The sequence below is a fragment of the Astyanax mexicanus genome, chromosome 16 (assembly GCF_023375975.1).
Source record: "Astyanax mexicanus isolate ESR-SI-001 chromosome 16, AstMex3_surface, whole genome shotgun sequence".
Classification (NCBI taxonomy): domain Eukaryota; kingdom Metazoa; phylum Chordata; class Actinopteri; order Characiformes; family Acestrorhamphidae; genus Astyanax; species Astyanax mexicanus.
Window position 1 is genome coordinate 29,091,722 of NC_064423.1, and position 12,618 is coordinate 29,104,339.

Below are 12,618 nucleotides of genomic sequence, written 5' to 3' on the forward strand. Positions count from 1 at the left end.
CCAGATGCACTGAACTCCTTCTACGCAAGGTTCGAAGCACAGAACTACACGACAGCAAGGAAGACTACACCTCCTTCAAACGACCAGGTACTGTGCCTGTCCTCAGCTGATGTGCGGAAAACTCTACTCAGAGTCAACCCACGGAAAGCCCCAGGACCAGACAGCATACCTGGCAGAGTGCTCAGAGGATGTGCAGAACAACTCACGGATGTTCTCACGGACATCTCTCTGAGTACTGCAATCGTGCCGACGTGCTTCAAGACGACCACCATCGTCCCTGTGCCGAAGAAGTCTCAAGTGTCCTGCCTTAATGACTACCGTCCCATTGCACTTACTCCCATCATCATGAAGTGCTTTGAGAAGCTGGTCATGAGGCACATCAAAAACCAGCTCCCGTCCTCACTGGACCCTCTGCAGTTTGCGTATCGTCCAAACAGATCAACAGACGATGCCATCTCTACTGCGCTCCACCTGGCTCTCACCCACCTGGACAACAAAGACTGCTATGTTCGAATGCTGTTCATCGACTTCAGTTCAGCATTCAACACCATCATCCCTCAGCATCTGATAGGAAAACTGAGCTTGCTGGGCCTGAACTCCTCCCTCTGCAACTGGGTTTTAGACTTCCTGACTGAGAGACCACAATCAGTCAGGATTGGAAACAACACCTCCAGCACCACCATACTGAGCACCGGCGCCCCCCAGGGCTGTGTGCTCAGCCCACTGCTGTTCACTCTGCTGACTCATGACTGTACTGCAAAGTACAGCTCAAACCACATCATCAAGTTCGCTGATGACACAACTGTAGTTGGCCTCATCAGCAAGAACGACGAGTCAGCATACAGAGAGGAGGTGCAGTGGCTGACGGACTGGTGCAGAACCAACAACCTATCTCTTAACGTGGATAAAACCAAGGAGATGGTTGTTGACTTCAGGAGAGCTCCAGGTGTCCACCACCCGCTGAACATCAACGGCTCTGCTGTGGCAATTGTGGATAACACCAAGTTCCTCGGTGTTCACATTGCAGAGAACCTCACCTGGTCCCTCAACACCAGCTCCATAACCAAGAAAGCCCAGCAGCGCCTCTACTTCCTGCGGAGACTGAGGAAAGCACATCTCCCACCCCCCATCCTCACCATGTTCTACAGAGGCACTGTAGAAAGCATCCTGAGCACCTGTATTACCGTCTGGTTTGGGAATTGCAACACCTCAGACCGCAAGACCCTACAGCAGATAGTGCGGACAGCTGAGAAAATCATCGGAGTCTCTCTTCCCTCCATCACTGAGATCTACACCACACGCTGCATCCGCAAAGTCACCAGCATTGTGGACGACCCCACCCATCCCTCACACGGACTCTTCACTCTGATGCCGTCCGGCAGAAGATACAGGAGCATCCGAGCCTCCACTCCAGATGTGATTTTACAACCCTGTTATTTTGCCTCAGAATGAAACACAATGCTTTTCATTTTATGTAGGGCTTGTACAATATGTCACAAACACCTACGGTCTGAGCCACATGATTTTTTTAAAGAGCCACTAAACCCTAAATCATATTTTTTCCATTAATATCTGAAATGTGTTCCTTTGAAGTAATGAAATATACCAGCCCTGCTTAACATTTTTATAAACAATTCATAACCTTTAAAAAAAATATTTTATTGTAATAATGTCCGCCTCTGCAGCGCCCTCTCAGGTTCAGCTGTGCTATAGATAATGATGATATGTCCATGTACCATGGTCAATCTATAATACCACCCTCTGGTGACGTCCAACCATCTGCGTCTCACCGCTATTAAAGGCACGCAGCTCAACCAATCAGCTCTCCCATCTGCCCTGCCTCTAAACCCATACATCACTTATTGCCCCTCCCAAACTTATTCTTCCCTTTTTTTATCCTTTTTTGATGCAGGAACAATGATGTTTATGGTTCATGTTTTTTTTTATTCCTTTTTTGAACTAATTATTTAATTGTACCCTTTCCCATACACTTAAGTTCTCTACTTTTGGAGAAACATAGCATTTATTATATCATCTATATAGGGTGACATTGTCAACATTTTTGGACTGCATAGAGCTGTTCAAAAGAATCAAATCAAGAGCACTCTACAAGACATTTGTTGTAGGAACCATTTTATCAGGTGAAGCTCCAAATGGTTGTAATTTATATCGAACCACTGCTTTACTGCTTTGAAGAGCTGCTGCTCCCCCGTTTTTTGTTTTGTGTGGTTAAACATGATTGCAGGTTTGTAATGGTGATCTTGCAGTCTGGAAATGGGTGCAGATTGGTTTGCTTTGACATTAAGAACATATCTGTGACTCATCAGAAGATGAAATATGGAAATATTGATCAGCACGTGGTCACGTTAGAGTGCCTCTAACCACATATTGAAGAAGCAAAGCACACAGAGTCCATTATATTAGATGTGATAATTTTCTGTCAGGTTCTGTGGAATTCCCTCAACATTTCCAAGCCACTGTGCGGTTTGACGTAATAAGCCAGCATTGACTTATTTGCAGATTGCATGGCTGCTTTTGGCAGCTCACGGGTCAGGAGATACTTAACGATGATGGATTTTTCCTCCCAAAAGCACTGAATCACAGTTTTATCATTGTACAAAAATTTAACCAAATGAGCTTCTTTTCAAACCTATCCAGCAAAAATGTTTCCAAAGCAAGATGAAAGTATAAAATATGGATGTTTTTAGTTATAGCACTGCTTGATATGTTGCCATCTGTTGTGTATTAAACAGAGCATTTACAGTCATTTCACCACATACTTCAGGCAGTCAAGTCAGAGTGGCTGGCAAATAACAGATTTCTTGGGCAGGTCTTTTTTTTGGTAGCACTTTACTTTAGAACTGTTATAAATCAGCTATAAAAACAGTGCTACACCATTTCAGGTAAAAAAAATGGACAAAAGCAATCTTAATGACATGAGCCAATGAGAATAATATTGAATTTATGTTAAAACATTATAAAGGTTTATGTACATGTATGCCAGTTGTCATACATAGCTTATGAAGATAACATAATGTAGGTCGTCTTAGGAACTGAGGTATTTTACCTGGTTCCTCTTTAGTTCCTCTGGAAGACATGTTGTAATATATAATATAATGCCTGAAAGATACAGTATGATAATGAGATATAAGCAATTTGTTCCAGATGTTTTCAGTGAAATTGTATGAATTTTCCTGGTTTCATTTGAAGACAAACCAGGTATTTCTTTGTGGAATTTTTCCTGGTATCTTACCTCAAAAAAAAAAACAGATTTTTTATTGGAATTTTACCTGGCTCTTCTGAGAGGGGGTATACAATTATAGGAATATATAGGAATATAGGAATTGTACCTGGAATATTTAAAATAGGAACTGGGTATTCGTTTAAAGGTATTTTACTTGGTATATTTAGAATAGGAACTGTGTACTTGTTTAGATATTTTTTTTCTTTAGAAAAGGAACCATGGATTTGTTCAGAGACATTTTACCTGGTATCTTGAAAAGATTGACTTGATATTTATTCTGATTAATTTGACCTGTTTTTTTTCTGAAAGAGAAAATATAAATATGTTCAGTGAAAGTTCACCTGAAAATATTTAGTTGAAATTGTTGTCTTCCAGTATGAGACAAAGGTTGTCCAAACATATGATCCATCTGTGTTAACAAGAATTTACCCAGAACTAGGTAATATTTTATTGAACATATAGTCAGTTCCTTTGGTTTGATAGTGACATGTTTAAAACACCTGGAATATATGTTGACGGTCAGATATGGCATGGTCCAAATAATTATTTCTAAATTGAGTCCTAGATGAGATTTAGAAGATCTTCTGAACTCTTTTTTCAGACCTCTTTTTTGACTTAGAATTTCAGGAGTATGTGCAAGACAGATGGATTTGCATATCATCTCAATATTTGAGGTGGTATGCAAATATTTGACAAAGGTATAAGACGTAAGCAGCAGATCCTTACAGTCCTGTAGGTTGTGGGTACTCTTTGGAGCTCATCACTGAGCTTTGTGGGTCTTTGACCTTCATTGGTTTCCTTGGCTTAGAACACTATATTGTATTCACTGCATTCTGGGAACCCTGTACAAGGTTAAGACAGATTCTGACCTTAGTATCACAATTAATTTGGCTCTTGTTAAAGTGGCTCAAATTCTTACTCTTTATCATTTTTTCTGCTTAACTACATCAATGGCCTGTTTAAGTGTTGTCTAATATGTAGATTCCACCCATTGACAGGTACCCCTGGACCCAGATAATCCATGCTATTCACTTTACCTGTATGTGGTTTTAATGTTATGGCTGAATGTTTTATCTCCTTACTGTTGCAGGTGTTGGCAGCAAGGCACATATCAGTTGTTGTGCTGTGTGTTTTAGCTTTTTATAGACTTTACCTTGACACAATTTCGTTGTCTCCAGCTCCCGAGCTTTGACGTTCTCTTTCTGTGATTCCGTTCCCGTAGTACTATTGGGGTCGACATGACTCAAATAGTCTCTGAAGCCTGTAAGGTATGCCGCTGAAATTCAGGCTGACTCTGTAGACAGCCTATTGGATCACATTCCCTGCAAAAGGAGAGTGAGTGACCCTGGGAACATAGCCAGATATGATTCCCCTTGGATTTGTGATTTCACATTGGACAGCTCCAGTTTGACCTGAGGCATAAAGTACACATCTGTTGTCATCCTATAAAACATAAGGCTTGATATGTAATGCTTTTTTTCACCTTGGGGAAAAAATACTAGCGCAAGATGTTAATAAGTACCTTTGTGTTTAGGAACTGCTATGAATGTTTATGTTATAATTAATAGGATGAGTGGAGATATTAAAATCTTGTTTTGGAAAATTCATGTTGATCATGCTTTAAGACAGAGACAAGACAACCATATTCAACATAACTGATCAATTTATGCTGGTCGCATAAGAATGACCCAAAGAGGTCAATTTAACTGCATTTTATTCATTTTAATGTACTTGTAAGGAATCAATGTGTAATACTTAGCCAAGTGCATTTTAGGTTGGACATATTACAATATTAATCTTTATGGTGTTAAAATGAGTGCATCATATATTGTATTAGGACTGCTTGATTTAGTACAATTTGCATAAACAGTGCTGCGTAATTGGATGCGTTGAACCACTCTTGAATAAAGAAATAATAAAACTAAGGTTGACGTGTTGCATTTTAAAAATTATGGCACAGCTAGGGCACAATACAGTGAAGAAAAATCATAAACATTTTGCAAATGTATTATGTATCAAAGGTTTAGAATCTTTCATTTTTATATAGAATTTCACATATTTTTTTTATATAAACTGTTCATTTTAAATTAATATAACATTACAATGTGTTGTTACTAGCATTTTTATAAATGCTGTATATTGTCCATTAATGAAAAAACAACATTTTAATCTTCCAAAAAATCTCTGTTTATGCTGACATAATTCAAACATGACATTCAAGTCCTTTTGATCATTTTAAGTAAAAAAATGTCAAAAAAGAGGAAAAGGTTGATATATATGTATATTCATTGTAGGCCTGGACAATAATTCGATATCGGTATTTATCGCGATAAGAAATGTTTCAATAACGGTGATATCACTTTTGTGGTATATCGATATGTATTATGTACAGAATCTGTCACGGACAGGCGTTTTTTACTGGCGTCAGCTCGCCGCAGAGCCAAACACATTCAGCCCCCATAGCTGTGCTACCTCAGTGCGTGATGACGCAATCACACAGGCACGTAGCCAGATAGGCTAGGCTAGGTTAAAATGGCTAGGCTAGGCTAGGCTAGGCTAGGTTAGGTTCAGGTCCGCTCCGCTACGCATCTAAAATGTCTCGAAACGGAGCCGGGACGAGCGGATCCAAGGCTAGGGTAGACTCGGTTCGGTCAGCCGCTGTTTCGCTCGCCCATTCGCGCGTCCGCTCGCTCATCCGCGGCTCCGCTCGCTCGTCCGCTCGCTCATCTGCGGCTCCGCTGGCCCAGCCGCGGGTCCGCTCGCTCATCCGCGCCTCCGCTCGCTCATCCGCGGCTCCGCTCGCCCAGCCGCGGGTCCGCTCGCTCATCCGCGCCTCCGCTCGCTCATCCGCGGCTCCGCTCGCCCAGCCGCGGGTCCGCTCGCTTGCCGCTTTGCTGCAAATTGTGCCGGTGAGTGGAGCCGACAAGCAGCGTAACGTTAATACATCTAATCTGTTCCACCAACTCAAGCATCTTCACTACATACAATATTTTCCTTATACTGACTGAAGCACTTTAATAGATTATGTTGAAACTAAGTTATTTAAAGTTTATGAATCCTTTAGGTTTGTTTATTTGACGTGGATATCATGTTGAATACCTCTTGTATTCTGACTGAAGCACTTTAATAGATTATGTTGAAACTAAGTTATTTAAAGTTTATGAATCCTTTAGGTTTGTTTATTTGACGTGGATATCATGTTGAATACCTCTTGTATTCTGACTGAAGCACTTTAATAGATTATGTTGAAACTAAGTTATTTAAAGTTTATGAATCCTTTAGGTTTGTTTATTTGCCGTTGATATCATGTTGAATACCTCTTGTATTCTGGCTGAAGCACTTTAATAGATTATGTTGTCACTAAGTTATTTATAGTTGAAAAATCCTATAGGTTTGTTTATTTGACGGGAAAATCTTGTTGCTTTTATGTATATAAAGGCTTCTTGTATTATATATCCTAGTTAAAACACTTTTGTTTTAATCTGTTAAATTTGTTTACAATGAATAAGAAGCTCTGCCTCTGTTGTCATTTAAAGTTATTTTTATTTGTAATAGTTATATAGGCTTATGTTTGGCAGGGATGTCATGTTATTATTTTGCTATATGCAAATAAAATTGAGCATTGATTTATTTTGACTACTTTTATTTCTAAAGTATTAAAGTTTTTGTGAAAGGAGGTTTCAAAGACTTAAAAAACATTTTCATACAGTAGTAGGTACAGATTTCCATTAGATAGATTGATACAAAAAGTGCAAATACACAGTTAAATAATAATTTAAATTTGCAGTGCAAGCTGCAGAGATTGCAGGGATTCTTTTTCTGAGGCCTTCAAAGTATTTATCGATATCGAAATTATATCGTATCGACCGAAATTTAAGGAATATATCGTGATATAAATTTTGGCCATATCGTCCAGCACTAATTCATTGGAAGGGCTCACATTCCTGCGTCATAATGTCACGATGAATGAAACAATAGAAATGCTCATTCCAAAATGACTTGGAATCAAATATTTTTACACTAACATTGTAATTTAAAGACATTTTTCCTTCTCCTGTACAGTTGCAATTATGTAGTATACCACAAATCTGCAATCGCCAGTCTATAGAGTAAATATATGGACCCAATCATTCATTCATGTTCAGAACCTGTAGCTGTAGGTGTACAGATATCTGCATTAGTACGAGATGTTCTCACACCAGTGCCCTTGAGCTCTGTACCCTCCGTTTTTTCTGTTCCGTACTTCTAAATGCAAATGCAGACATTTCTTTTCTAGCTTGTGTGCTGTTCTCTGCTCAAATGAAACATGTTGTATTTATGCATGGGAATGTAAAGCTTGGCCGCAAAACGTGAATCCATGAACAGATGGAGGGCAGATGTAATTTCATCAGCTAATCCACTGGAAATTATGCATGTGTTACACCTGTTTCTGCATTATGCGTTTAGGCATTCACTTTCAGGCTAAAGAAAGAAAGGAAGATGTTGTTTCTGTTGATAACAAGCTATTTTAATAATAAAAAAATATTCCAGAGTCCAGTATTACAAGTTTGAGATGGAATATAATAGGTGGTAAAAGGTCACATTGGTTGCAGTATTTAACAATCAGGCATTAAATGCTTAAAGCAGTAGTCCTTAATATTTGTGGGAAGGGGGGAGGGGTCAAAATATGTTAATTAAAGGCAGCATTGAGCTTCTGTTCATCTGATCATCCCAGCAAAACCAAATACATTCATTCTAAAAACAGAGCGGTCTGGAAGGTTTTCCACACAATAGCTTTTGCTGGTTACTTGAGCAACTGTTTTGCTTCTAATGGTGCTGATACAATAGCTACTGCAATCATGGATGTATCAAAACAGCAGATTCTAAAAAGAAATGTGCTTGCTCATGTACATAGAAACTAAAGAAATACAGAATTAGAACTCAAGAGAACTTGTGATTCATCCACTCTGTAAGGGGACAGCACCACAATGCACATTTTAAAAGTACATTTTTTATGCTTGGTGCAATTACACATTCTCACCAGAGAGGTCACTAAAATTCCAAAACTAATAGATAGTCAATTTAAATGATAAATATGTAACAAATGAGAGCGAGTGTGTCCACACACTGGATAGAGTTTTTTGCACCACCCACTCCTTCCCAGACACAAAGGTCATTGGGGTTGCCAGATTGGTACACAGTGGCAAGCGATGGCGAGTCTTACTCTGCATCTAATCAGTGAATACATATGTTTTAATTTGTCCAAAATACCTTTCTCTACTACTCTAGTGGTGGTAATAAATTAAACACCTATAGTTAGCAACCTTACTGAAGCTCAGTGATCACTTATTCAGCAGAAAAATTGCCAGATCTTCCATTCTCATGTTTGCAGCAGACTATTTGCATGTTGTTGTCGATACTTGGCAACTCCGAAGGATAAAACTCACACAGATTTCCGTGACGTACCACAGAGTTCAAATAAGTACATACTGGCTGAAGCTCTGCTGTTGCCGGTGCTTCCCCAATATCTGAGGAAACAGCCTGATTATGTTGTGAGTTACTACAGAAAATATTATTTTTAGTAGTATATTAAGGTCTAGCAATAAAGAGCTGGTGCCTCAAGATGGTGGTTGAAGGAGAAGCTTACTGGGACCTGACCGTGGTTAACGTTGTCGGAATGGTGGAAAATGTGCAAAACCCTTTCTAAATTGTAAAGTGCAATATCGGGAACAGGTGCCGAGTCCTGTCTCGTTTTATATTCAGAGTTGTGTCCATTGTGTATTGACCCACGTCATCATCACGCACTTCAAAGCCTCCTCTCTTATCCCAGTAGCAGAACTAAAAGGAAAGACTTTCAGTGCTTCACAGTATCCATCAGCTGATTGACTCTGATGTTTCCAAACCAAGTTCAGCCTGTCCTCAAAGCATCCAGCCATTTCCCTCTCTGCGGAGAAAAAAGGGAAAAGCACCACACAATGGAAGGCGTTTCAAAAATAAAAGAACATAGATCAATGCCTGGAGAGCGCTCCCGAGACAGTGTGTTTTTATTAAACGTTCTCCCATCAAGCCACGTGTACCTGAGCTGTAGATCATTTAAACAAAGTCGTTAATCATGTGCGGCCACGGATATTGGAAACATTGGAAACGACCTGAGTGGAGATTATGGAAGACAAAAGCAGCCACAAAGATTAGCGTGTGCGCTAGGAGAGGCTCTTCACCACAAGCTGAGATGGAGAAAGAGATGGGGCTTTGAATCTGATTGGGGTGATTTACAGACTCTGGGTTTTTGTAGTCTGGACATCTTTTGTTCTCCATTTTGATTCCGATTGGAAGTGAAAAAATGTAGAAATATTGATAACAGACAGATGTTTCAAGGTTACAGCATTTAATGGTGCTAAAGAATGCATTTAGTGGGCTGTAACAAGGTTGTTGTGACGCCAGGTAGAGAGGAGTTACGCGAGCTGAGTTAAAAATACAGTCAGGTTTATTAGCAGGAAGGCTAACAGGTTCTGCTAACAGAATAACCAAGTAAACAATGATCTCACCGATAACCAGAGACGTAGTCAAAAATACAGTCCGAGTTCGAAACCGAGAAACAGTCCAACCATACAACAAATCCAATAAGGGCAAAACAAAAGACATAAACCGATAATCCGAAAACAGGGTCGTAACGAGAAGGCAAAAACAGTAATCAGGAAAACGCTTAGTACGCAACATAAGTCGGCAATACCTCGCGGTGTTTGTTTACAAATGGATGCCTTAAATACAGGATCTAGATAAGAATGAACCGGAAGTAATTTAGAACACAGGTGAATCAGAGCGTCGGAGCATAACGTGATTGGGTGAAGGTGAAGGGTTATTATTGATGTCATAATCAGGGGAATTCTGGGAAATAGAGTCCGGTAGTGTGGAAGGAGAACCAGGCTGCGTAACAGTTGTAAGCTTTTATAACCTTGTTATGCTTCCTCAAAATTAAATTCCCTTTAATGGAAGACATGTCAAAACAAATTATAAACTCTGCTTATGCTGGCTGGAGTAGATCCACCTTCTTCCCAGAAAGGTTATTAATTTGAGATTTAATTTTATTTAATTAGACTGGCTGGGATTTCTACAGTTGCTACACATTCTTTGTGCAGATTTGTTTTTATATTAGCAAGAAAAAAAGGAAGAAACTATGTAAAATGTACTAAAATTAACACTATATTCTTAGCTTTTATCGCTTTATTTTAAGCCTTATGAGTTAAAATAAGTAGTAAAACAGTATACACTTACACAAAATCACTGTATTGATTATTTATTTATTCTTTCTCAAAAAATGAATTGCCTTGATAACCCTGCTGCATGCAGACTAGTAAGTATGTTAAATTTACGTAAAATTGCAAAAAAAAAAAATCATCTGTACCATCAGCTGTAATAAACCACATAGCTATGGTTAGCTAACCTTAGCTGAATCTCAGTGATTACCTGTTCAGGAAAGAAAATTATCCAGCTTAACTTCTGTGTTGTAGTCCTTCTGTGCCCTAAGCTGTGTCCATCTATCAAACACATTGCCAATATTTACTTGCATTTTACTCCTGATTCTGATCCTGGAGCTTTTCAGAAGGATGCAGAGGCTGCAGTGCACTGTGTTTGCCTGCTATTGTGTTCCATACCTGGCAGGGAAAGCCGGGGTGTGGAAATATAGTGGGGAATGGGCACTAAAACACTAACACATTTCCGCTCCATAGGAGCCAGATTAAACAAGAGCATACTGGCTAAAGCATTGCTATGAGTAGATGCCAGTACTCAGATTTGTTAAGCATGTTTTTTAATATCGTATCACACATTATGATCATTTTATTTTATCAGTTAATACAGAAAATATTATACATATTGATCCTTTGACTTCTCCTTTAAGCTTTTCTTTAAGCAGTTTCTTTAAGGAGGAAGCCTTGCACTGAGCCAAGCACATGGTAATCACATTTTCAGGAACAGCCAAATATGTATTTATCCATATTTATCTTATTGCTGCCTCCTGATTGAAAGGCCCTTTATACCTGAGCGTAATCTACCCAGCGTCTCAGATAAACTGCATACACCGCGTATAGGTGTGTGGTTAGAAAGGGCCTGGCAATCAACAGCAATTTGGGTTAGGTCAGGCAGCAGCTTAGTGTAATGCTGAGCTCATGCTGGAGAGAGAGCCCACTGTCAAGGCTTTTGAGGGAAATTACAGGCCTAAGGATGCTGTCTGAATCCAAGGGCCAGTAAAGCACTGCGGCCTCCCCTGTATTACATTAACCGCAGCACAGCTCATTTGTAAAGTGTCACCCTCTCCCCGGCCGTAAACAGAAACATTAAATCTACCACATCCACTGCACTGGATTGCACTGCTTTCAGGGGCTTGTGAGGTTGCCGGGGAAAGTGCGAGTGCGGGCACGTACATGTATGTGTGTGACTGTGTGTGTTTTTATTTTTGTTGGCATGCGGGGCTTGTCTGTCAGCAGCACGTCAGATTTTTATGTAAGAACAGAATTCACCTTTGTCCAGGGTTGTTTTAGCTGATAGTACGTGTCCTCAGAGGAGGGTATCAAGGTCTTTAACTTACAGGGTTACCTGTTACCTTCAGCCAAATCTCTCGTTTTGTTACCACAACAAAAACACTCATATTTTACAAATCTCAGTTTGACCAATAAGTCACATTAAGGGTGTACTCATACCAAGCAATCCATTACCTCCAAAGCATGCACTGAAAAAAATAATGCGTAGAATTTGCTTTAAAAAAACTTTTGCAACTTTCTGCATTTGCTTTTTTAAGTAATTTTAATTTCATGAATATTTAAGTAACTTTAACTCGTTTTTAAGAAATGTAAATATACTTTTAGTTAAAACACACATATTACACTCTCTCAACACATGGATGGCATGCAATACATTCTTTTTAGTATACTATACTAAGTATAATATACTTTGCTTTTTTTTATGTAGCGTGATTTCTCATCTCTTGAGTGGCCCTACAGTCTAACTGCTGCTCATCAAGAATGAGGGGATCATAAGTGCATATCTCAGCAAGAGCCCAGTGCTCCATTGCCAGGAACTTCCCAGTCTGGGAATGTCATATGATATGATGGCAGGGGTTTCGAGCCTACAGATGAGAAACAACAGTTAACAAATTGAGTGGGAGGAGCCTCAGGCTAAACGTTTTACACAATTTTTAATTAATTTTAGCTACAGATTGTTTACTAATATTTTGAGGTGGCATTGCTAGAACTATGGAGCAAGTCCCTGCATTACACTCCCCCACCTCTTGTATTGTGAGAAAATCACATCAGGATCTCTGTATTGTGAATGAAATAAAATCATAGGCTGAATTACACTCAAACTGTCTTTAAGGAAATAAAATCCATATCCATTTTTTA

At 39.4% G+C, this 12,618-nt stretch overlaps 1 protein-coding gene across 3 annotated transcripts in view; it reads left to right on the forward strand.

Annotated features, from left to right (window-relative positions):
- Positions 1 to 12,618, forward strand: part of ntrk3b (neurotrophic tyrosine kinase, receptor, type 3b) — a 185,017-nt gene that overhangs the window by 38,381 nt on the left and 134,018 nt on the right. The window lies entirely within an intron of this gene.